Source organism: Branchiostoma floridae, chromosome 11 (assembly GCF_000003815.2).
Source record: "Branchiostoma floridae strain S238N-H82 chromosome 11, Bfl_VNyyK, whole genome shotgun sequence".
NCBI classification, from domain to species: Eukaryota; Metazoa; Chordata; class Leptocardii; order Amphioxiformes; family Branchiostomatidae; genus Branchiostoma; species Branchiostoma floridae.
Window position 1 is genome coordinate 2,417,168 of NC_049989.1, and position 26,893 is coordinate 2,444,060.

At 42.9% G+C, this 26,893-nt stretch overlaps 1 protein-coding gene across 1 annotated transcript in view; it reads right to left on the reverse strand.

The window, feature by feature from the left end:
• The window catches only part of LOC118425545, an 88,322-nt gene that overhangs the window by 47,781 nt on the left and 13,648 nt on the right, over positions 1-26,893 (reverse strand). Inside the window, exons 3-4 of the mRNA XM_035834460.1 lie at positions 922-1,027; positions 485-557 (exon numbers count right to left, since the gene is read on the reverse strand). The gene's annotated coding sequence lies outside the window, so the exon portion shown is untranslated. The remainder of the gene's footprint in view (positions 1-484; positions 558-921; positions 1,028-26,893) is intronic.

The window sequence follows — 26,893 nt, forward strand, 5'->3', positions numbered from 1 at the left end:
ACATCTGAAATGTGTTGATCTAAATTGAATAAAAGGAACGTTTTTTGGCATTTAAGTGTTGTCGGGACAACGGTTTGCTGTGAATGCGAAGACGTAACCGGAATAAGTCGGTTCGCGGTCTGACTTGCGCATGCACAGTGCAATGGATTACGGGTAATCTGTCCCTTTAAGGACAAAGTTACCGGTCCCTGAGATGTAAGCAAAGCACATGTGGACATGTACATGTATCAAGGCCTAATGAATATGCACTGCTTACAATTAAATTTGCCATGCGCATGCTCAGTTTAGATCGTGACTCGGCTTATAAGTAGCCTTTAGTCTATTTTGCGCATGGGCAATAAGTGCGCTGCTCCTGAATATGTATCAGCAACACGCATCACTAAACCTAAAAGAGAAATAGGGCAAAGTAAGCGGAATTTGGTGTACTTATATGTATTACATGTGTTGCCGTATGCATATAAAGAGAATAAGTTGTCACACGTACTCTTTCCTCCAGTCTGCCAATGATGTTGTATTTCAGGATAGAAGCCGTACACTCGGGACATGCATGAAGAACCCTGTTGTAAAAAGATAAAAACGAGGAGTATAAGTGGCTGTCATAAAAGGTAAAGGTAAAGGCCTTTGGGGCCGTACGGGCTGTGGGTTGTTATCCACGTACCTATACGGTGTCTAGGTCTTGTTATCGGACGGCTTAGCCCATCTCTCCACTTCCACCGTCTTTTACCTCCTAACCGAAGTCATGTGCCTCTTTTCAAGCCAACAAGCCAGTTTAGATCACATTTTAAAAAGATTTAGAAAATGACAAAAATCAAAGAAACAAAAACAAACAAGAAAACAGCCTATTACAGGAGTCATCGCAAAGTTAAATTTGTTCTGCGTAAAACAGTCTTCTAGCTTGATGAGTTTAAGGGAGAATGTTACCTGCACACCACACCACAGCCTCAGTCACATTGGCACAGGATAAGAGATGTGAAGAGAAGCCTCTGGTCTGTTGGCGTGATGTACGTGGTGCCAACTAGTGGATACGCTGGAAAACAAAAGCAAAGAAGAAGAGTGCATTGTGAGTCATTGTGAGTACAGCTAAAAGACATACAGCTCCCAGACCTTGATTTAAAACTCAGATGAGACCCCGTTGTAGTCATTCTTACTCACGTCCTTTTTTAAGGGGGAGGGGCGCTGATTCCCGATTTTGAACATCCGGACAAGGTTCTAGTGCCCGGAAGATCGTTTGTGTGCCCCTAGAACCTTGGTGATTTGTTGAAAGTCACGAATCAGCGCCCCTCTCCTCAGCAACTAATTATACGCCGGTGCTTCAAGAGTGCCTGCGAAGGAAGCATATATACACTTTCAACAACATCACAGCAAAGAGCATCCGTGGTTTCCGTTTATTTCCAACTAAAAACAGGATATATATTTTTACCGGAGGAGGTGGAAGACCTCGAATAGGCTATCGTTGCTAGCGATACCAGAAAGGCATATTTAACGTATAAATGTAGCAGTTACTCAAGCAACAGACCTTTTTAGACGTCCAGCCACTGGCGAAAGACCATTAGATGCTGTCTGAAACGTCGGACGATTTCAAATTCTATACAGTTGTTTTAGTAACAGATACCCTGCGTATATTCAACATACGTCCCATTGCGACGCTTCTGAAAGATATTGAAGTCAAATACGCTGCATTCCCCAGACGGATACAAAGAGAGGATATGCTCATTCCAATTGTTGGTTGCCTGGTGAATCCAAACCGAAGGACGACACCGAAATCAAAGTGCAATTCTTCAGCTTCAAAAGCAGCAGCCACTGCGGATGTTTTGCGTGTTTGAGAAAAGGGGACGTAACGAAGTCATGAAAGGAAAATTCTCTATACGCAATACCTTCTCTGCGACGATATTGCTGCCAGGCAACACTACATACAGCACATACAAATAAGCTTACAAGGGCGATTTGATTAGCGTCTTTTATATAACTTGGTAGTCGTAGGTAGGTGGTAATGTTAGCTGGTAGCTACTAATCAGTTCTCACTGTGGGAGTAGTTAATTACACCATTGAGGACTCTACAGGAAAGGAACGTAAATGTATTGTCAGAAATGAATAATTTTGTATTTAACGGAGAATTATGAAACAGATGGAACGGAATCGCTGGGTGTCACAGACACAAAACTAATGATAAACTGAAAAAATTATGTTTTGTGATATACCGATTTCTCGATTTTTTGCCGATTTCGACGATCCCCGTAGGGAGGCCTGGCGAAAGGTATGACAAATAAGTGAATAAACAATAAACAAATAAACAGATGGAAAGATGTTCTTAACACCAGCTGACTTTTTAGCACCCAGGCCGAAGTCAATCCCTCAGATACCCTCCTCTAGCGGTTTGTCCTTGACGATACCATGTGACTAACGTGGTTACCGGAAAGCGGCTATTTTTAGGCAGAAGATTTGACAGAAGAGCGGTTGAAGGAGGCCAATCAGCATGAATTCTTGAAAACATTTTATGTGGGTGGTGGCAGGGTGATCAGCAATACCTGTGTTCAACCCTGATTTTGTTCAACACGCAGAAATACATGATGAACGACAAAGAACCTTTGTTTTACACGTTTAAAGGGGATTTCAGTACCATATTGAGAATGAAAGACGTTTAGCCAGAAACATCGCATGTTTAACACCTAACTGACACAAATCAAGCTGCAATTCGAGGCCGAAAGAGCTAGACGTACTGAATCTTTAACCAAAGATGTAGAAAAATGTACCTTAATACACCTTCGCTTTGAACCCGAACAGTACACCCGACGTGAACCGGAACGTGCAGCTATAGCCAAGTATATCAGTGGGTAGGCAAAGGATATATACAATGACATATTGGAACGTTGAAAATTGCCTCTTCCAGGAATCGCTGTCTGCGATAAATCAGTTTTTGAGAAGCGAACGTGACATGCATCGCTAACGTCTACCGTACTCGCCACGTGTGAGGCCCGCTATAGAAACACGCACGTCTATGAGAGACACAGATGACTTGCCGTTTCACGAACGGAGTCCCAACAGATTTTAACGCAGACTGTCTGGTCAACACTGGAATAAATTGAGTTGGCGCATGCGGTCGAAGAGTGCTTCTAGTCTCTACTCATAAGCGTTTCGTAAGATAAAGCTATGTCTATGTAGGATAAGTCTATCAGCAAAACGTATGTAGAAAAATTTCTCGTGTAACCTAGTACATTCCATGTATAAACATACGGTGTAAAACATGCGTAGATGCTATACATAGGGATAAAATATATAGTAATACATATATCACAACAATTAAAAAGATACTCTCATAGCTATAGCCTTTATGATGCCGTAGGTGCAGTCGATTGTTATCCACTGTGCATAAGCTATAGCTACGGTATCGGAAGGTGGACCCCAATGAATATGACTATGACACGATAACACAATAAAGACAAACCTCTCTGTCCGACTCGCTGAGTATAATTGCTCCTGACGTCCCGTAATGATGACATGTACCGAGTCACCGATGCACACGAGCCCTCTACAAACGAGCGCGCCCGCCGAACCGTTTCCCGGGACACAGATCAATTCGCTCACGTTACCAATAATAATATGGTATCCAATGACAAATAGCATAGAGTGTCTGTGTGGCGCAACGGCTAGAGCGCAGGAATTGGTAGGTTACGAGTTTGACACTCGCCATGCCCCTGAACCCATGTTGGTTGAGTGACGCCCACCGAGCCTCACAGCTAATCTGTCAAAAACGGTGCCAAAAACACCTACGGATTTGGTGCACCACTGTGTCAATATCTGCACATTTGCCGCTAAGACCCGTAATTTATGCCGGTGCGTAGCACCGGCTATGAGACGGGAGAAGCGGTTGCATGGATGCATGCATGGATGCATGGATGTATGGATCGGTCAATTTAAGCAAATAGCCCTTCTATACGTGCTATTGCGTAATCGAGCCAGCGTGGCCGAGCGGTCTACAGCACTAAGATAGGTACTATCTTAGTTGGCTTCTCCAGCCGTAGATCGTAGGTTCGAACCCCACTTGCTAATTTTTTTTTGTTAGACAAATCTCATGTAGTGTTTTTTTTAATAGAAGAAAGACCAATTCAGTAATTCGATGTTTAAAAACTCTTTTTTTTTGGTGTGATTTTGTTTAACATCCAGGCTTTTTCCAAAATACGCACCGGCCAGCTTTTTTCAGAAGCTTTCTTGTTTAATAGCATAGAAGGGCCATAAAGGTCTAAATGCTGTTTAGAGAATGAAGAGGGCGTGTGTTTGTGATGTGGCATGCGCGCGCGCACGTGTGTGTGCATGCGAATTTCTTGGAGTGTAGGTACCTCGCTAAATGAAGTAATCCAAAAAGAAACCAAGTAATCCAACTAGAAAGGTAACATTTGCAAGCATTATGTCTGCCTTAAAATGGTTTAGCCTTACAAAGTATAGCGCTGTTTATTCTTACTGTACATAGATAAATATGCAATAGTCTCTACCAAACTCTATTGGTTTCTGGACAAATAGTTCTAATTGGCTAATAGACGGAGTACTAGTTATATACAAGAGGATCGGAGTTAGCAGGCAGTTATGGACACAGTCAGCACCATATTGCATCAAGGTCCGTCCTTCTTGCTGCGTTAGCATAGAACAGCCATTATTAGCCAATCACATCGCCGCCTACGGGTCAGTACACACGTGATTGGCCCATACCTATCTCTCTAACGACAGGCCAATGAATTTTTCTGCATCGACTAAAGGCGAGGTATCTGATTGGCTGAAGGCTGACCAGAGCTAACGCAGCGAGATGGACGAATTGCAGGCCGGTATACCAGTGTTGTTGGTTGATATGTACAAACATCGGGCCTACGCACAAGATCAAATATTTCAGTCTTAGATCAAGGTTGGGTACGTGACACGAGAATATCGCAAAACTACATATAACATCGAGAGAAGCCAGATTCTTAGATAATTATCCAATAAATACGAATACTTTGGTTGTAATACGTTGCAGAGTTCAGTTAGAGGAGACAACATAATGCTATCAACTTGAAAATGCAATTTATCTCGCACGATCAATCCGATTGACATTGAAATTCAGCTCCGATAGCGACAAAGTGTAGAATGCATTTCTCATGTCTCGCCTGGCAAGGTTAATTGATTTCTTGGCTGTTTTGGGTAAACTGTCATTAGGTGGGACTGTGGCAAGGTCGAATCCACTGCTGAAGAATGATGGACTATGGATTTGGTTTTAATGCGGTGACGTAATGGTAATTTCTCCCTGATTAGAGACGATTGCAGTTGACGTTGGCCATGGCTTATAGCAAGACTAACGCAGACCTTAACGGTGTATATGACACTGGTGATAAAGAAGGAAGATAAGCGGTGATAGAAATTAACGCAAAAAAGAAAAGGGGAGAAGGAAAGAAAAGGGAAAAAAGAAAGAAGACAGAGAAAAGGAAGGGACCAAACAAGAAAGAAAGATAGAAAGGTCCAACGGGATTGATATGATATAGAGATATCCCATTAAGATACAGAAGATAAAGAAAGAAAAGGGAGAAAGAAAATCGGAATGAAAAGAGAGAACGAATGCAAGAAAGAAAAGGAAGAAAGGCTCCAATGGGATTGATATGGTATAATACGGTATAGAGATATTCCATTAAGATATATAGTTAAAGCATATAGATTTAGATTGTTGAGTTCAAGGTCAACGGGAGAAAATGGCTTCGCCAGCCGATGAAAGATTTTACTCGATAACGTTCTGAGAAATTGTTTCAGGTTTCGATAGGCTGTTTTATGTCCTTTATAGGACCATCATGGCCATGTCTGAAATTTCAGCCCTGCCATTTGGTCGTCGTAAATGCTGATGGTTGAGTTTGAAGCTAATCCATGGCGGCCATTAGGACGTTTACATCGGGTTTGGGTCCCGCTTTGAAGATGGATTCATCAGCAATGCAAACGTCTTCTTCATGCTTTATGCTAATTCATGCTAATGATGAAAATATGCACAATCACGTGCAAAAGTGGAATTTTACTCTCTTTTCAATATCACACCGCAAATCATGTGTTTATGCACGGGATGACATGTATTGTAAATGGGAAATTTTTGTGGGGATTTAATTTCGCAGTGGGGAGAAACTGGATAGTTCACGATGGTTTTAACTTCACTTGCCTTGAAACAAGGGGGTACACGTAGGCAGACAGAACAAATTTTTGCGATGTTCTAATTCGCGATTTTGTCATCACGGACGTGAAACCACTTCGAACTTCCCCCATTTCAGTATAGGTCAATTTCAGATACAAGAACAGTTTGTCTAAAAGTACCGGGTAAATACTGTTGCGAATAAACATCTCTATCCACTGCATCCTGATCCTATTTTCTTTCTCCTATCACAAATTCAAACCTAAGCTTTGGATCTTTTACTCCATCAAGGTTCAAAGACTATGCACAAAGACGTTGGAGATATGAACAAGCTGAAAAGGCTCATTCTAACATTGACACACAATTAATATTTAGCTAGGATGAAATCGTGTCAGCTTACGAAACTGGTCGGTCAATACTTGCATCACATATCAAGATAATGACAAAGACAACTTAATAGGAGCTTGGTAGTACAGATGGTTTGATTGGAACCTTTCGTCTCACAGAAATGACATCATCCAATCAAAACTCGGTAGAGATAGAACCTTTTGTATACCTGCGTCTCACAGAAATACCATCACCCGATAAAACCTCGGTAGAGATAGTACATTTTCTGCACCTGCATCACTGCTGAAATATCATCATCCAAAAATACCATCATAAAATAACACCAAAAAGAACTCGGTAGAGATAGAAACCTATCTACAACTGCTTCACATAAATACCATCATCCAATAAGAACTCAATAGATATAGGACCCTCTTTATACTTACTTCGCAGAAATGCCATCATCCAATCAGAACTCGATTCTATACCTGCTTCACAGAAATACCATCATCCAATAAGAGCTTGGTAGAGATAGAACCCTTTCTCTACCAGCTTCACAGAAATGCCATCATCCAATAAGAACTCGATTCTATACCTGCTTCCCAGAAATACCATCATCCAATAAGAGCTCGGTGGAGATAGGACCCTTTCTCTACCAGCTTCGCAGAAATGCCATCATCCAATCAGAACTCGATTCTATACCTGCTTCACAGAAATACCATCATCCAATTAGAACTCGATTCTATGCCTGCTTCCCAGAAATACCATCATCCAATAAGAGCTCGGTGGAGATAGGACCCTCTTTATACTTACTTCGCAGAAATGCCATCATCCAATAAGAACTCGATTCTATACCTGCTTCCCAGAAATACCATCATCCAATAAGAGCTCGGTGTAGATAGGACCCTTTCTCTACCAGCTTCGCAGAAATGCCATCATCCAATAAGAACTCGATTCTATACCTGCTTCACAGAAATACCGTCATCCAACCAGAGCTCAGTATACATTAGATAATTATGACCTTATTTGGGGCCCCCGTGACGCGGATACCGCGTGAGACAGCGTTGAGAAATGGGAAGCCGACCTACTCTGTATGTCAGTGTCGACCTCGATGTTGCAACACCGTCAGACAAGGGTAAATGTGATTAACCCTGTCTGGCGATCGATGTCGCCGCGGGCACTTGGCGACTTAGCACTCTGCAAGCTACATAGATAGCTGTTGTTATATTGACTTTCAGAAGGACATGCAGGCTCTCGCAGAAGCAGGGAAGGGCAAGGAAGATTGAAAGACACAATGCCGAGGGAGCGTTTCAGAATAGGATTGCCTTGTCATCAAATATCATCATTTGGAATTCCCTTGCAGTTACAACTGAGTACATTAATAGCACGCCTGTCTTGGATAACTCGCCTACGCGTTATTCACAGCCACTAGAAGACATTTAAGTACTGGTTAGTAATTCTAGAACAAGAGGAACGCAATTGAGATTCAAATGGAATGCCTAAAGGGAAATGTATATCTACTTGATAGAAGAGACACTGTGTTGAGTAGGTTTTGGTGTCACCTAGGCCTTATCACTTGTACGTGCGAAAGGCGATCAATAAGTTGTGCCTTTCACCAAGAAATAAGGTGTACAACTCAACTTTCATGGCATTACCATAGAGTATAAAGCCCTTTATGAACGTCCAGCAAACTTCAAATCGTTGTGAACATCGATCACTTTGCAGTCAACACCCAGTAACGTTAGGTGAGCGAAGGAAAAAGACATGGACGATTGAGTTGCGACCCGAAGTGTGCTTTGCTGAAAGTCAGATACCCACTTCTTTATGATTGAAATACGATTCCTCATCAAGCATTTTGGCAATGCCTTTGAAGATTTCGTGGCATGACAACTTGCAACTTACCTATTGATTTTCAAAAGGATGTCGACTAGAAAGTAATGACCACGATGATTTGAAATTCGATGGATATTGATAAAAGACTTCAATGGCTTTTCATACCTTATTTCTTGATGAGGGGAAGATCATCCATCTTAGATTTCTACTAATAAGACTGACATTCGGCATATCTACGAGTCAACCCCCAACGCTTAAAGACAAATGGTATTCTCGAAGCAAATATCAACAATTACGTCACTCTTTTAGAACATGTCAGACATGTCCTTGGCATTTGATAGAGACCAACGTGGTGGTCCGGACACATTTTGAAGATCACCGCACCCGACCGGAGAATCCTATAATTCCCCATCCTTAAACCAAACGGAACTGAATTGTCACGTTTTGACGTGTGGATGGACGATTATTGCTCGGTCTGTTGGATTCTGAAAGTTCAGAGAATGTTATTTCAAGGTTGTGCTGTCCATGAATCATCTACAGAAAGCTTAATCATTCATACAAATCTTATAAAACTGACAAAGTATCCGATTCTAACCTAAAACGGGATAATCCAGTGTTTTAGCCATAATAGGATTTCTGAAATCTCTTTTCGGTAAAAAAATGAGATAGTGGGTGAGGGATACGTTTTTCGTTTCGTCATCATAAGAAGATTTCTTTTTGCTGGAGATAATGTGATGTCAAAAGTATCTTTATATCGCTATCATGTGTTGATATGGTTATCAAGGTTTCCCAATGCAATATTTTTCTGACTAAGTAAGGCAAAGGTCACATTTCTGAACCGGGGCCAGACCGGGTAGCTTTCGGGAGCGAAAAGAATTATATAAAAGCATAAAATGCACAAGACGTAAAAAGAGCAATGGGCATAGAATCTTCTTAAAACATCCCGGCCGGGCCCAGGTTTGGAAATGTGACCTAAGCAGAAATGGGATGAACAGTCAACTCTTTCTTTCACTAAAGTTTTAGTTGTGAGTGGTATTATTCATGTGTTATTTTCCTATTAATTTAAATCATAATGTTTATTGCAAGTTTACTCCCGTCCCGAGGAGGTACACACAACACATATAATAAAGAAAAGTACAATGGTGTTAGGAACTACATTCTATGACTATGTTGTACTAGTTTTGTTGGGTTTGACTTCTTCTTTTCAGGCAGTGGAAGACGAATTTACCCACTTCTTCTATTATCATTTTTTGGTTATGCATGGTAAACTTCTGATACATGGTTGATATGCATAGCTGCTTATAGATCGTGACCATGCCTTTCCTTGGTCGTGACCTTGCAGATGGCGGGTCCGTATCGATTTACACTGAAGCCAATGAAATTACGCATGCTTTGTGGTCAGTTGGTATTGATCTAAGCTACATCAGCAGTTTTCGTTACCCCACATCGAAAAGGCGCGTCGTCCTCCATATTCTACAACATGTACTGGTTTAAGTATTGTAGCCTGGGAGTAACGAATATGTGCAAGAAAAATTACCTTGTTAAAATGGGTCTTCAAGCGGGGATCTATGTGTGCAAACTGTCACCTCAAATAGCCAGGACCAAATGTAGAAATGCAAGTTTATACAGTATGTTTTACTTATGTTGTGCCATATGTCATTAGTGAGCATCCTTTGGTCATGGAAAAATCTTTATACGTCTTTAACGCGTTGGTGCTCATCTAAAGGTGGGTTCCCACGTGCGTATATATTCACGCTTCAAGTCCGTATGAGGTCCGTTTGGAAGTCAGCCTTTGCTAGGTTCCACAGGTCGCTGGAATAATAATAGAAATTGGACAAACATACTTAGCCAGATAACACGCCAACAGAGTTGGTCGCCAACCATACTCCTCGAACAGCTAACTCCTTCGGCATGTCATGTGTCTATATTTCTCCAATTTCTATTATTTCTATTATTTTTCTAGCGGCCTGTGGAGACTGGTAAAGGCTAATCCAGACGGATTTGAATATATATGCACACGTGTGAACCCGGCTTAGGCTCCATGCGCAAATGCGTCGTACGTCAATGTGACCGTAAATTCGCAAAATTAATTGGTGATATGTCCCAGCGCCCTTTGGCGCAGTCCGGCGAGATTCCGCAGGATTTCAAGAAGTAACGTGGATACTGTATCACTAATGGATACATAAATAAACCAAACAAACATGCAAAACATATAAAGGTGGTATCTCACTGCACTTGGGGCACCGGTGTGGCACTGGTGACCAGCCCCTCCAGCTCTGTCCTGCCACTTGCTACATAACACTACAGGGTGTCTGCTACTTTACCAGTCATCACAAAGAAGTGGAAGAAATTTTCCTTACGTGATGATAAACATAACTAGTTGCATCCCACCAGAGTCACGTGGCTAATTAATTCATAACCTCGATCGTCTTAGCCCCAAGAGCTTCTTGACTTAACCGAAAAGGCTAGAATATAACCCCACGCTCTTGTCCCGAGTTTGTCGTCTAGTGTACTTTATTTCCAAGCCGGTTTTACCTTAAACGCTTAACATGCTGACGCACGTTCGTTACTGACGCAAACGGGAGACAAGAGCATAAAATGGATCATTGAAGGACTTACGCTAAATACCGCTTCATGTATACGTAGTTATGGTACGTGCATACACTTTAAAAGCAGTTGTAAAACCTCTTGTATGTTTTTTATTCCTGAGATTCGTGACCCGAGCTGACATTGTAGAATAGGACTGACTTAAAATGAAGTACTGCGTTCTGCCTACTAATGATACAGTTATGAATAACGGGGATGGTCGCCCTGGCGAAACGCTGTCTTAATAATACACCGCCAACGTGTCGCAGTTTTTAAGTCCTTAAAAGCTTCTATTACCTCTGAGTTGTATCAGTATTGAATGTTGAGTACGCCTTGGGGGATTTAAAACTCTGGGAGGATTAAAAGCTGTTGAAGGGATGAGCAGATTTTCTACGCGATTGCCGGATCAGCTCGGAAGTCTAAAGAAGCCACTTTACGGCAATCTCCGTCGACCGGGCCGTGCTAGACTGGGTTTTAAATAGAACGGTTCGGCAAGGTGTTTTTGGTGAGATAGCGGGATTCTGTAGTTTGAGGAAGACATCAGATGGAGGACAGCAAGCTTAGACAAGACAAAGTTAACCAATAGTGAATAACAATAGTGTATAATGAATGTCAGAGCTAGAAGTGACTGTTTATAGTTTATAACTAGAGTTCAACGAACCCATCTCTTCGCCAAATAATCATGTCTTTATTCAAGACTTTAAGGTCTTGTTCTTATATTACTAAATAGCAAATGACTGCATGAACTATGTTCCTCACAAACACACAGATATTACCAAAAACCAGACTGTGACCTGACAGATGACCTGGTAGCATCCCTGGTCGATCAGAATTTCACGCTTGTCAAAGACTTTGTCCCCAGTGTAAGGGCGTCCAGCTCCAGCAAAACATCTGTATAACAGCTGTGTCCATAGATATAGGTCAAGAGATATATAGAGCACAGTTTATTTCTGTTAATAAGTTTTGCTGCAGTACCTTAGGAAGCCGCTAGGGGGGCCACTATCATATATATTATCTTCGTTTTCCTGACCCCTACCCACCTACCAAATATTATCAGGATTTTTTCAAGGCTTCTCGAGTTATGCATTCCACAAACAAACGGACGCACACACTCGGCCCGCTACCGTCCTAACGGAAAATGCTACGTCAACTATTTTCGAACACAACCTTCCTTTCCGCAACCGCTACTTAAATACTAAATATCATGAAAATCCATACACAGCTTCTTGAGTTATATGCTGTTATAATGGATTTATGAACTTTCCTCATTAATTATGCAAATTAGCTACTGATTTGCATAATTAGTATTACATTGTATAAGTCATCACTCATTCTATCTACATACTGAAAATCCTGATGATCCGTTTACACGTTCTCGAGTTATCCTCGTCCAAAGTTTGAACGGAAATCGGTGTCTGCAGTTCCCAAAAAGCCGCTAGGGGGTCCAAACTCACAGCAGTTACTCTCTGTTCCAAGGGCTATCTACCACTCAAAAATCATGACCACAGCATGTCCAGAACACGAAGTGTCAAAATTAAAAGTTTTGCTGCAGTACCTTAGGCAGCCACTAGGGTGCCCATTATCGAACTTGACCTTCGTTTTCCTAACCCCCATCCACCTAACAAATATAATCAGGATCCATTCAAGGGTTCTCGAGTTATCTTGCATACAGACAAACGCACTTACATACAAATCCCGCTACAGCACCGTAGGTAAGAGCCAGGTAAACCATTTTCGCACTTGACCTTCCTCTCTAAAACCGCTACACACCTACCAAGTTTCGTGAAAATCGCCCAGCTAGATTTTGACTTATGCTGCCCAAAACAAACCGCAAAAAACATACCAAGCTCACTGCAGTACCGTAGGAAAACGCCAGGTAAACCGTTTTCAAACTTGGCATTCCTTTCGACAACCGCTACACACCTACCAAAAATCACAAAGTTCCATCCACAATTTCTCGAGTTATATGGTGTTGACCTACATACAGACCCAAGTCAGCAATCTCATACTCTTCTTGGCGAAGAGAATAAACCCTGGAGCGAAATACTATCCGGATGGTACCCAGGCTACTGAACGAACGGATTGGAACTAAACTATACTATGTCACACTTCCAAACCGGGACCAGGCCGGACTGTTTGTGGAAACTGAAAATAGAATTGTATACGTACAAATATACAAAAATAATCACCACGACTATTCTCTTTACGTCTTGTGTAGTTTGGTGTCTTTTATGTCATACTTCTCGTTCCTGAAAGCTGCCCGGCCGGGCACCGGTTTGCAAATGTGACGTAGGCCTTAGAGAGAACTCGTTAAAGGGGAAGCGCTAGAACTTTTCTCACGCGCGATGATTTGGAAATGTGACGCAGCCCTAAAGGAGCAGAGCAAGCAACCCCTCCCTGTGAAACTTGCTGTCTCAGGTGCCACTAGCTATAGGTGATACTTACTATAGTCCGAACAAACGCACGGTCGTCACTTTTCTCACACGCGATTGACTGTGCCATTAAAGTCTTATGCAATGGTGACGCACTTGACGTAAATGTAGCGGCCAAGTGCGCACGAGCGCTAAAAAACACCCCGAGGGCCCAATGCTGTCTGATGCCATGGCGCTCTGACGTGCAGGACGGCTCAAATAAATCGCCTGGCGATGCTCTGAAAGATCAGTCGCGCTCTAGTACAGTGTCTATAATGGAACTGTACTGTTACTATACTCTCCAAGCTGAGGTTAGACTCTGGCTGTTTTTTTAACGTTAGTCTCGTTTCTACCGGGCTTTTAATTTTGTATTGCTTCTTGAAGTAGAGTTTGACAATACAAGATACAATACAAAAAAGAGACGACTAAAAAAACGCTTTGAAAAACAGTCGGAGGCCTAACCTCTGCTTGGAGAGTACTGTTACTATATCGAGTGGAATCTACGGTGATTGATAAAGGAAACCATTCCATACATCAGATTGAGTATTTCTATGCTCTCTTGCAATATCATATTTGTCAAATATCATTTAGGAATGGTACAATTTCTTTTTTTTTGCATGGCCTTATAAATGTATTGACCTAATCTCCAATGCAGATCTTGCGTGGCATAAAATAGTATCCTATTTGTCCTGGTCATCTATCCGCCCTCCGTTATAAAGTGATGGGGAATCGTCGTCTGGAGCCTAAAGTCACCTATGCGCTGAGACGACCGCCTACAAGCGGGCGTCTAATTCCGCGCAAAGCAGAAAAACTTACCGAGGGCTGGGTGGGTGGGTCGCTTCAGGCTCCAGACGTGGTCGGAGGGCGGCCTGATGAGTGACGAGATGCATCTAATCTGCATATTTATACAATGGATGGATCACGTGTCTAACATCCGGGCGAATAGGCGACCAGAACAAATAGTATCCTATTTGTCCTGGTCATCTATCCGCCCTCCGTTATAAAGTGATGGGGAATCGTCGTCTTCCGCCTTTGCCCTCTCTGGCTTCAGAGCCTTTCCTTTCCTGTCACCTAATATCTTCCTCCGAAGACACTCTCCTAAGATATCTTCTCACTCCTTTTCCTGTTCACTCTATCAAATCATCTCCTATCTTGTCCCTCTCTCAACTTCCCATCCTTATCTTCGCTCTTTCACCTTTCTTCTCCCCTTACTCATCTTATCCCTTTCTTATTCCTCTCGACTTGTCACCCTCACTATATCTTGCCCTTCTCTAGACTTTATCACTACGTAAAACCACACATTCCTAAGTATTCACTCTCGTTTACCCAACGCTAATCTACCCACTCTAATCTTACACATCGGTCAAACCATGAGGAGAAAACCAAACATAACTGAACCGTGCTCTGCACTGCATGTGGTAAATCAGCGCTGTGCGATACAAAATCATTTGTGCACAAACGCACGTCATGCTGCTCACTTCTGTCCTCTAAGTCCGTTTCCCGCGCACACGCCAGGCCTCAGTCCGGCCCAGGACCTTACGCGTTTCCGCCTAACAAGTCATCCAGCCTTCCGCGGAAACCCATCGCACTGGATTAAGTCACAAAAGTAGGAAAAAACGTACAATACTTCTCGGATCCTCCAGCTTTCCGCGGAACCCCTTCGCACTGGATGTCGTCACAGTGTGTCACGAGAGAAACGTGCACAATTTTTTTTTTTTTTTTTTTCGGATCACCCAGCTTCCCGCGGAAACCCTTCGCGCTGGAAGTGCCACACCGGCTAAAAAACAACTACATACTTTTCGGATCATTCAGCTTTCCGCGGCACCCCGTCGCACTGAATGAATATCCCATCGTACTGAGAAAAGATACACCATCTTACACTTTCTCGAAATCCCGCAATGGAAAGACGTAAGAAACGAGCGGATAAATCGACTTGTTAATCACAAGGACGTCAGGCTAAACAGGGTTACTCGAGTAATTCCGAACAATCCAGCATTCCGCGGCACCCCGTCGCACTGGAAAACGACATTTCAAAAATCAAAAGAGGAAAGGGGGAAAAACTGCCTAACAAGGAAGCAAAAAAGACTCACAGTCCGTTCCTTGAGCTGCCGGTGAAGTTGGATGAGCTGACGGGCTGGGCGGTGTTAGGGACCGGAGCGCCGGCCAAGCCTGATCCTCAAAAACTGCTGTTCCTCAGAGTGCTGCGCCCTGAGGCCACCTCCTCGGATTCCCCGGTATCTGTTTTCAACAACTTTAAACCGTAAAAGAAACAAGGTTTACAACAAAACATCACAACCTAACAGGTTCCTGGCGTGTCTTGACTCCTCTCTGCTGCTGTTGCTTGTGCCACCGACAGGTACCATGGCCGCACATCTGGCACGTGCATCTGGCGAGTTGATGGTGGCGCGTCCCGGAACTGGGCGATGGTGTGTCCCGCGCATTCCTGTTGTCGGAGGGGGAGAGCGTCAGACCTGTATGAACAACACGTGAACCATGAGACAGTGGGAAGGGACGGGCGCCCGGCAACAGGTCCGGTCCCAGACAGACAAGTCTAAAACATACGCAACTTCCACACCGCCCAGATCCCACATGCGAGCGAGCCGCGTTACGTGGAGTGTCTGGGCCACGCGTGTCCACAACTCAGTCACCACGCCTTACAGGTGCACACTCATACACATACAAACTAAAACAAATGGTAGCAGGAAACCCCATACACAGCCTTGACGTTCAATCTAGGAAAGCAAAAGAAAAAAATTCTACCTGGCCGCAAAACGGAAAATGACACCCAAATCGTACCAGCCGCAGCCTTCCAAGCTCAGATGGGTTGGCTGAACGCTACGCCAGGCTCTCCCAGAGGGGTGACAAGTAATCCTGGAAAACAAAGAACCAAGGGGGGTCGCCATCTTGACTCCTGGATCGTGCCCTCGTCGTCCTCTGTTCCTGCCTGAAATATTCACGAAAATCCAAAAATGAGATAAATATCTGGAAACTCTCGTTCTGCTCCGCGCCTTAGCAATGAATGCCAACACCCACAGCTTTCCTTCGCAGAGGATTAGGATAGATACAAAAACATGGCGTGGACAAAAGAATTTCCATCTTGCCATGTGGGCACCAACTATCTGCTTGGAGTAGCTGTCAGATCCTGCTAAAAAACGTACACAAGGTCACGAAATCACACAACAATCACTCAGCTCCACGCGGAGCCAAAACGCCAACGTGAACTAAAAACGTCCTAAACTCGATCCGGCCTAGGATAAAAGGGAAGAAACTGTAAAACGAGAAAAAAAAAGGTGTAAGGCAGCCGTCCTCTGCACCAGGATCTTTCCTGCCCCGCCGCTCAGAAGCTCATACATATGAATAGGCGATAGAAATGCAAATTAGAACGAACGGCCGGCACTCAGAAATTCCAGGCGTACTAGAAGAAAATCACAACCGGCGAGAGAATATATCAAGAAAGGTCGCTCCGAAGCTCTGAAATACGCAACCATACACGAAAAGAAATTTTAAAATACGGGAGAAGCGCAGAAAATGTACCGACCGACCACTGGAAACCGACACCAAAACCTTCCGTGGAAAGAACAAACGTCGACCTCGGGCGGTAACCACGCTGTGGCCGCCGGAGTCCTCGGGTTGCCTCGTACCACCCTGCGGCGTCCAAACGCAAATCTTGCCGCCGCGGGAAGTTTTCTCTGCTTTGCGAGGAGCCGTCGCTTCAGCTCCAGCCGTTGTTGGAGGCGGCCTGATGAGTGACGAGATGCATCTAATCTGCATATTTATACAATGGATGGATCACGTGTCTAACATCCGGGCGAATAGGCGACCAGAACAAATAGCATCATAAGCTGGGGAAGGAGTTTAGCCGGCAGAGGAGTTAATTGGCCACCGCGAAGAACTTCTCTGTCGGCTAAACTCTTTCCCAGCTCATGATACTATCTTATGCCACACAAGATCTGCATTGTATATTAGCATTGATTTAGGTGGATTAATATAGAATCAGGACATGATAAAAGATATATTGAAGGTGTCGCCCCACGTGTGCAGTAGATAATGACATATATCCAGACCCAGACAGAGCCCCGCCCGTAGGCCATCAAGGTGTCCGTGTGCGGAAAGAGATGGTATCGATTCACGTCTCCGTCCCTCACCCTGTTCTATCGTGTCCTTGTCCTATCTTTGGTGTAATAGTCGGATGTGACTCGTGACAGAGTGTTGAGAAGGGATGGGCTCCACCCTCCAGTACCATAGCCTAGATACAGTAGATAACTACCCACTGCCCACGCTACATCAATACGCTCCGGGACTACCTGTACGGCTGTACCTGTATCTTTACCATGTATATCCCAGAGAAAAAAGCCTCATGTGTAGAACGATGCGAATCTCAGCAAAACATGCTTCTATCAATCCCTTAAGGAAAAGGTATTAAGTATACAGCGCGCAAACAAGCCACTTTAACTTTACACACTGTGAACGGATTTCTTACCTGGGGCAGTCACGAATCACCCACACAAATCTATCAACACTAGCACTGCAAAATCGAAGATGCGATGTGCCGTTCCAGATAGTACTCAGTTCATGGTCTACCATATGGTCGACTTCTTCGGAAAGCATCAACTTCGTTTCCTGCACATTTGATAAAGCGTGTTCACTGTACGTAACGCGCACTCTAAAAATAGCGCTAAGGTCTGCCACAAATCTTACCACAAATGTCATTCTAAAACCTTTGTATCATGCAGATAAGCCAGGTAGGGCCCTACACTGCGAAAATGGATTTTAGTGACCTCTGATTTCACCTTTTGAACAGGATTCAAGATTTAAAAATGGGGTCTAAAAAAAGAAAACAAATAAAGCGTTAAAAGTCGTTCTTCATCAGTCTATGAAATTCGTTGAGCGATCTGTGAAATGTTTGGACTCTCAGCGGTCGCAACGCTGTCGCAGCACGGTCGCAATAACGTCGTAACTCGGTCGCAGCCTCTAGTAGAAAGTGGGTGTGACAAAACGATGCCCGGCAGTTAAGAAAGGCCGCGGAACGTCTGGAATCTGCACACATGATCAAAAGAGGCGGAAAAACAGGACGAAAATATTTTCTCAATATACGTCATGCATGTAGGAGATGAAAAGTACCCTCCGCGCGCGGAAGATGAACACATGTGGTGTGATTGTCCCTTCTGTCCTTGCCAATCGGACGGCTTATTAGATGTACAGACCGGATAACAACAACCCGCCACCACCTGTGCTACACCACTCACGTCAAAGCAATTACGTCCTGGGGGACAGCTGAACTATCAGCGCCCTTCTTATACACCCCGACACTGTGGGGTAAAGACTAACAAACTAAGTTGGTGTTTGGAATATAGAAGATCATAGAAGTTACCCGTGTGCGAAAGAACTTGTAAATACAGTACTTTAGATATGGTAGAAGACGAAACACATTTTATTTCAATCTGCCCCTTCTATGATCAAGAAAGAAAAGAGCTCTTAAAAGAAGCCATCAAATTCTATCTTAATATCTCCACGTTTACAGCCAAAAAGAAAACTATTCTCCTATTAACGTCGCAAAACCCACACATAACAGAAAAAGTGGGATCTTTCGTCTTCCACTGTCTCAGAAAAAGAAGTCAAACCCAATAAATTGCATTTTTAAGTAAGACTAGTATACTGTTTTAGTGCTTAATATTATTTGTCTGTCTTTTTTCTTTTGTCGCCTGCAATTAGCCCTCGGGCAAGAATTTGCAATAAACTTATAAACCATAAACAGAGAGAAAGAGAGAAATCTTGATTAAGACAACAAAAGTACGGCGACTTTCGAAAGGTCTATTTCAACCATACATATATACAAACAAGTGTATACAAATGTATCACCTATATATACGTATCATCCACACAATCGGTTCTAAGGTCGTGATCATTTTTGTTGAACGGAACATTGAAGGCAACTCGGTTGAGGCTGCACCAGTCTTTGGGCAGGGACGTAAAATGGCGCTTCCGTGTGTTCGAGGAGGTGCCTCAAGCACGTTAAATTGGAAGAGCAACCACTCTCTGTTAGAATATACCCTAATACTGAAGGGAAACTTGCTGTCCCATGTTTCATGCACTAGGCACTACGACGTGTACAACAACAAAAAGCCCATGTGACACATAGCCGGCCATGGCATCCCGACCTGTTTTAGACTTTGCTTGAATTGGGATTTAGTCGTCAACAAATGTCATCTGAGGTTGGGAGTTTGTCAACGAGGTTGCCGACCTTATTTGGATGGGGGGTGGGGGGTGGGGGTATGCTTGGACGTTGGAAGGTACGTAAGTGAAAACCTATTAGCGATAGGATTCTGTGGTACGAGTAACACGTACACAAACAAGCCGCAAAGCTTCTGGCCTCCGGTGTGGCTATCCGGTCAGCTCCGGCGAGCTTATCATTTTACCAGGCAAATAGATGTCCAAGAAATGTGCTAGCGTTTCCTATAACAAAGCCGATACTTTGGATAGCATCCCGTGTATACCTTAAGGCTCTTTTTTTCTAAACCATTTTGACATATCCTTATATTTTATGTTATCTTCACGTAGGGATCCTAACACATCTGCCGATCTTCATTCTTTACGCCAAGTTTGTACAGCTTTAGGACGGAATACAGATTTAGCTGGTGTGCATATCAGTAGTTCTCGACTTCCCGATGATGAAATAGCTATTGATCGCCTTGGATTGAATGTAGATATCGTTAAAGACTATTGACTTGATTAACTCCTAAGAATTCGGTGCAAAATCTGGGTTAACTAGAAAATCGCGAAGTGTTTAAGTTCATTAGTACTCCACGATAGGCGGTCGAAAAGGGACTGTCACAATCGTGGTAGGTCGTCGTACGATTGTGATGTAGAATTTTTCAAGCAGGCTGAAAGAGAACCAGCCTGTGGCAAAGATCTAATAATATAAAAACAAAAAAAAGCCGAATATTGCAAAACACGATCGTATGGCATTCGTGCGACCTATGTAACCGGGCCTATACAACATGTTTAAAATGCAGGTCCCGTCCTAGGCGCAATGCTTTATATAGCATCATAATTACGTCTATAATGCTTTTTTACAGATTACAGTACGCGTTCTGCATGTCTATCGTACGAACATCGTGAGACCTATGTAACCGGTGCCACACCGTCAAGGTGGACTCTCTCTGCACTTGGGGCACTGATGCGGCACTGCGGGGTTCGTTCATTGCGGCACTGTTGTGTTATTTCCGCGACTTTTAATAATTAAGATATTGCGTAATACCCAAAAGTATGACTCAAAAGACAAAAAAATACACATAAAACGTAAGAAAACTCGTTCTTTATCTCTGAAATTTGTTGAGTCATCTACGAACTCCGCAGTGCCGCACCGGTGCCCCGAGTGCAGTGAGAGTTCACCCTTAGGAACGCTCCTGTTTAAAATGCAGGGCCCGTCGCACGCGTCTTTGCTTTATAGCACCATAATTGCGTCTATGATGCTTGCAAATATCGGTCAAAACAGATTACAGCACGCGCCGTGCATGTCTATCGTACGACGATCGTACGACCTATGTAACCGGGCCCGCACATTAGGAACGCTCCTGTTTAAAATTCAGGTCCCATCGCACGCGTCTCTGCTTTATAGCACCATAATCACGTCTATGATGCTTGCAAATATCGGTCAAAACAGATTACAGCACGCGCCGTGCATGTCTTATAGGCGCTATTCTATACCTTGGACACGCCACGGCCGCTCCCGCTGTAAAATAAATCACTCGGCGGCGCCCTGTGATAACAGAGTATACCTGTGTCTTTAAGATAAGAAAGGACGTCGTCAATAAAAAGAGGAGTGAGGAATGTGTTATGTAGATAGGAAGGTCTGCTGGTTTTGCTTTACAGTCGCTACCATTTGGTTGATGGAGAACAATTGGATGTACGGCCTTTAACGGTACATTTTTTTCTTGTTCACTCTTCGAGTCACTAAAGTCACAGTACGGATGGATAACGAAATCATCGGACGAAAGTAAATGGTTTTAATGAGATGAAGCATGCTTTTTATTTGATAGAAATGGCTAGAATAATCACGATCTGTGATCAGATTTCAGTATACCACGTGCCGGCATAACGTTATTGGATACCGTTGACTGTTTCTGTTTGAAAATCTTCCTCTTCATTTTCCTTTTTCAACGGAGAGAAATTCTGTTATAGAAATTGAGGGAAGCTGACTGAATTTCAAATGTCTTGTGAAGTCGGCATGGCCAAACAATCATGGCAAGGCGACCCTGGGATTTCAAACGTAAAATCAAAGGCTTACGATGATGGTGTTATGAATATTCAGATTGCAGAAGAAACGCGCAGCGCCCAATTTTCCCGTACGTGTTTTGATCAGTGAGTTGTATGTAACGCCGTATGTTGGGAAAAGGAACGATTTGTTTTTGCTTTCAAGTTCTCAACCCTGCAAAATGAAATCGTGTTCCTTATCTTGCTGACGGGGTGGAGTTAGATAAATTACCAAGATAGCCTTCAATACAGTGTCGTCTGTCATTCTCCAAAACAAGTTAGTAATAGATATACTGTTTGTTATAGAATACCCACGTTATATGATCGTGGTTAGAAACGCTACTTCAAGGTGGTTAAATACAAAACGACTTAGATTTAGTTGATGTTGCAGTCTATGACGGACATTCAAAAGGACAAGGAATCAGGCCAAAAATAGTAAACGTTGATAGCTATAAAATGACACAAAGACGTAACTAAAACGATTGAATCATGTACTTGACGCGTGATTGATAAAAGATACAGCAATACAAAAAAGATCCCAGCCCAGCTGAACCCGTGCCAAACCCACAGTGATCAATGCGGCGTCTGAGCCGCTGCGGTGGTTATCTCTCTCCGTGAAAATGAAAGCCAATGTCAGCGCTTCGCCGCAAAACGCGACTGACTGCTTATCATCTCTCCTCAAAATAGAAACCATGGTTCGGAGCGGGATGAGTGGTTAAGATTGCCCACTGCGTGCGCCAGCAGGTTGAAAATGCCAGAACGGTTTAGACCTGGATGTGTCAGCTCTATGTGAGTCTTGTGAAAAATAGACTGCGGTTTAGTCCCGTCAAGGTCGAGCACTAGAGAGGCACCTACCTCTGCCATGACGTCACCGCAGACGGATCAGCGGATACGGCGGGAATCACGCCAGGAAAGCGCGTAGAGAAACCGTGCGCCGCCGACGCGCCGAGACGGTGACATAAGCCACACGCCAACCTGGAGGATATCCCGTTGCCGAAAGAACGTTGAAGGACACCTGTTAAGTCCGAATGGCATCACCTTTTGTTGGAAAATTCCCTCAGAATCTGCGGCGCCCCGCGTGCGTCGGTTCGGTTTCAAAAGGCGATATTCTCCGAAATAAACGAAAATGGCCGGTCGTGACGCCGGGTTAGCGCCGGTGTCAAAGGACAAAGGGCGTACAAGGTCAAGAGCCCCGCGTGCGCCCGTGATTGGAAAGTCCTCCAGAGACCACTAGACACCCAGTAAACCCATCAAGACAGCCTGTCGCGTCACATGGGTCCACCACTTCTACATGCAGCAAAGAGAAGTGCTGAAAGATCTCAACAACATTTTAAAATGGTTTCGTCAGAGTTCTTTATGAAATGAGTATGACAAAAGAGTTTTCTTCAAGTGAACTATATTTTCGTGCTCTAGATGTCGTCACTCCAAGCCTAGTGCGTTTTACTGTCGCTCACAAGCCTAGATTTTAGGATCATTGATGTCAAACCTAATACATCTTAAAACCACAGCTAAGAAGTTTTATCAACATCATTTTAAAGTATGACAAATGGTTTTTCTTGAAGTGAAGTATATTTTCGTGCTCTACCCATATCATCATCACTGCAATACACATGTCGTTACTCCTATCGCTAGCCTGGTGAGTTCTGTATCTACTGTCGCTCTCAAGCTTAAATGTGAGGATTATTGATGTTAAAGCTAACGCATCTAAAAACAACAGCTAAGAAATCTTATCTTACACATCACCGTTTAGTTCGCAGTGCATTTTGTTTTACCTTCGTCATTTTTTTGTAGCTTTTGTATGCAGGAACATAACTCTAAAGGCTATTTTGAAAGGCCATAATCTTTCAAGGTAGACAATTCTTGTGCACGGGAAAAAGTGACATTAGTTGTGAAATATACCACACGTTCAACTATATTCTTGATATTAAAAGGATGACATTGAGACGTTCTAAAATTTCAATTTATTTCAGACGGTAGAGTTCGTTATTGCAGCATGTGATAGCCTGTGTAGATGATTATCGTAGGCTGCCGAATCGATTGTCAATCTCGTTTAATGATAGACTATACTCTGATAGCAACAAATTGAAATCCTGGTCTAAGTAATCTATTTCCCAGTATGTGGTGGATTCATCCGGAGTCTATATCCTTGCCGTGGGTAGATTCATCGTAAAAATCCCCGGGCGGCGTTAAAAATATTAAGCCCGAAGCTGTCAAAATGCGGCCTTAAGTTGGTGTTTTCTATTTTTCATTATCGCCAGGACAATTAAGTTCGCTGCAGGTACTCAATCTCCGCCTAGCTTACAAAAAAGCCCGTGTTAGGCCAAACAAGTTACATGTAATTGCTTGTGAAAGGTCAGAAGGATTGACATTATTTTGGCCAACAGGCTGTCTAGATCGTTAAAAATCCAGCTCGTTAAAATCATGTAGAGTTTCCGTATCATGAACATGCGAAATAATTACGTGATAGGTAAAATCGTGAAAGAATGAGTCAACCATGAATAAACAACAGAAAGGTAACTAACATTTGAAAGATTTATCATCCTATGGTCTAGCCTAACAGCCTACTGCTCTGTTTGTTCTTACTAAATCACATTCATACGTTTTTAGTGACCAGCCCAACCAGGGTGTATCCTACTTTTAGTTGTCATGGTGACAACCGTCCAGGTCATCAACCCCGTTTTTAGGGACTAGAAGAACAGGAAGAAAACGGAACAGAAAAATAACATGTTTCCATTCCGCGGTTCTACCTATTTTCTATAAAAATTTAAATCATACATAGAAGCTCTAATACATCATCCTTGGTATCCTTCCATATTCCTATCTAGCCCCCCCCCAAAAAAAACGAAGTTCGAACACAAGGGAATGATATATAATGATTCTGCTTATTTCCTATGAAAATTAAAACTATACATAGCTCTAATACATCATCCTTGGCATCCTTTCACATTCCTATCTAGTAAAAAAAAAACGAAGTGTCAATGCAGGAATCATCTAAAGAACACAAGATAATATATATATGATATATACACATATATATATATATATATATATATATAGTGATTCTGCCTATTTGCTGTAAAAATTCAAATCATACATAGAAGCTCTAATACATTATCCTTTGTATCCTTTCATATTCCAATCTTGTCTGTGGATACAAAAGAATAAACTGGTTGGTACTCTTGGCACGTACAGGCCCCATGCTGTGCTTTAAGCACCTTGCAACAGCGAATAGTCGGTAATTTCCCCACACTCTTCACTAGTCGATAGTTCTCTCATAGCATATGCAGGTGTATATGTGTGCCTGGGTGTGTGTATTCATGTAGTTTACTATTATCAGCCTGTCATGTACACAACGAATGGATTAAGACTCAATTTGCATAATTGATGAGGAAATTCCAAAAATTCAGTGTCTTCCAGGATAGAACTTTCATATAGATAACATATGTAATCAATGGCTGGCGAAGCATTAACAGATACCTATTATGCAAATGCGGACCCAATTAACATAATTAATGCAAACGTATAATAATCAATAATTGGCATATAAAAGATATATGATACTTACGTCGATGAAGGACATCCAGGTAATAAGATACGCCAAAAAGCAGTTACTCAAGAAATTGGACATGATTTAAGAAACGGCCAGACGTTTCATACACCATCCAGGTGCGTATGCATTAAAATCCGTATGGATGTATTAGCCTCTACCAGACTCCAGGTTGCTGGAAAACTGGAACTTGGATAAATATATCCAGATAACATACCAGAGGAATTCGCTGGTCACAAGCCATACTCCTTGGCCAGATACCTCCTGTAACATGTTATACATCTATATTTGTCTAATTTCTACTATTTCTACAGTGACCTGTGGAGCCTGGTAGGGGCTATGAATTTCATACGGACCTCATACGGACTTGAATTTATATGCACGTGTGAGCCCACCTTAAGCTGATGGCAAACACTGCATGTTTCCTGTAAGGCTGATGATACAAATCAATAGCAATGCGTTTCTCCAACAACGGGTATCCAGAAAACGTCAGTGGGAGAATTAGCATTGATTGCCGAAGCCTTTGTAATGATGTTATGATTGATGATGCAGTACCTAATGGGCTGAAGGCAACTCTCCATCACTACCGTTAACGGCACCTATTTTGGCAACCATAAAAACACGACACGTGAACTGTGCTCCTTTGATCTTCCTCCGTGCATGGTCTTTGATTGGGACGTGTAACGAGTGGAGCTGCCACACACGCTCTGTTCAGGTTTGGCAGCTTCAAACGCACATGCGACGTGCCCTCCTATTTTTGGATGAAGTATTGATAAGAAACTACAATACTTTTCTTAAGAACCGTGGCTGTCTGTTTATTAGGTTTCTTCATTTGTACCTGACGTTCTTATAATAGCAAAATGCTATAATTAGAAGTTTAAAAATGTGGGTTTTATGTTTTACTTTTACGAAAGAGAATCACAAAAATAAGGTCAATGATCTGGACGCTCTGGTTGTTACCATGGTTACTGGTAAAGTAGCAGGGCCTGTGGTGTTCGATTACATTATGTAGCAAGTAGCAGGACAAAGCTGGAAGGGCTGGTCGCCATATATATGACACAGCCTTCAATACTTATGCAATATCTTCGGCCAGGTATGTCAAAGTCACTTCAGACATTCAAAATCTTCACTTTGCTATTAACCATCACAGATAAACTTCATGCGGAAACAGAAGAGTAGTTTGTTAGGCTAGACCATTGTGTTAACATTATGCATGTGATTGCAAATGGTCCCTTTCTAGTTAAATTTGTTTCACTTTAGATACCTATATAGCGCAATTACATTCCATTTCAGTGGCCTTAGTCTGTCAGAAAAAATCTTTCACCGATGATGTGTACTATTTATACATATACAACATCAAGCGAACATAATGTGCATAATAACGAGGTTCTTTTTATAGCAGTACAAGAGGTAACGATCCATCGGCGCCAAGGAGGATACTAAGTATTCTGTGATAACAGAACCTTATCCAGGAATAGGAAAATGGAAACAAAGAGTCGAAGCGTTGTGCTCGAGGTGTTTGTCCATCAACTCTCCCTCTTCAAGTTCTCCCTTAGGCCCCATTTCCACTTGACGGCGATCGCGCTGCGCTCTCACTGCGCCCTAAATAGGGTATGTGTAACCTTCGCTTTCATACTAGGTATATCATACGAAATGAAAAAGTTTGACCGAGAATACAACAAAACGCAGAAAGTGTAAAAAGATTAGTTTCCTTTCTATACAATTCGTTGAGCGATCTGTCAAATTCTAGGTCACAGAGAGAGCGCGGCGAGAGCGCCGTCCTAATGGAAAGGGGGGTTAAGTCAG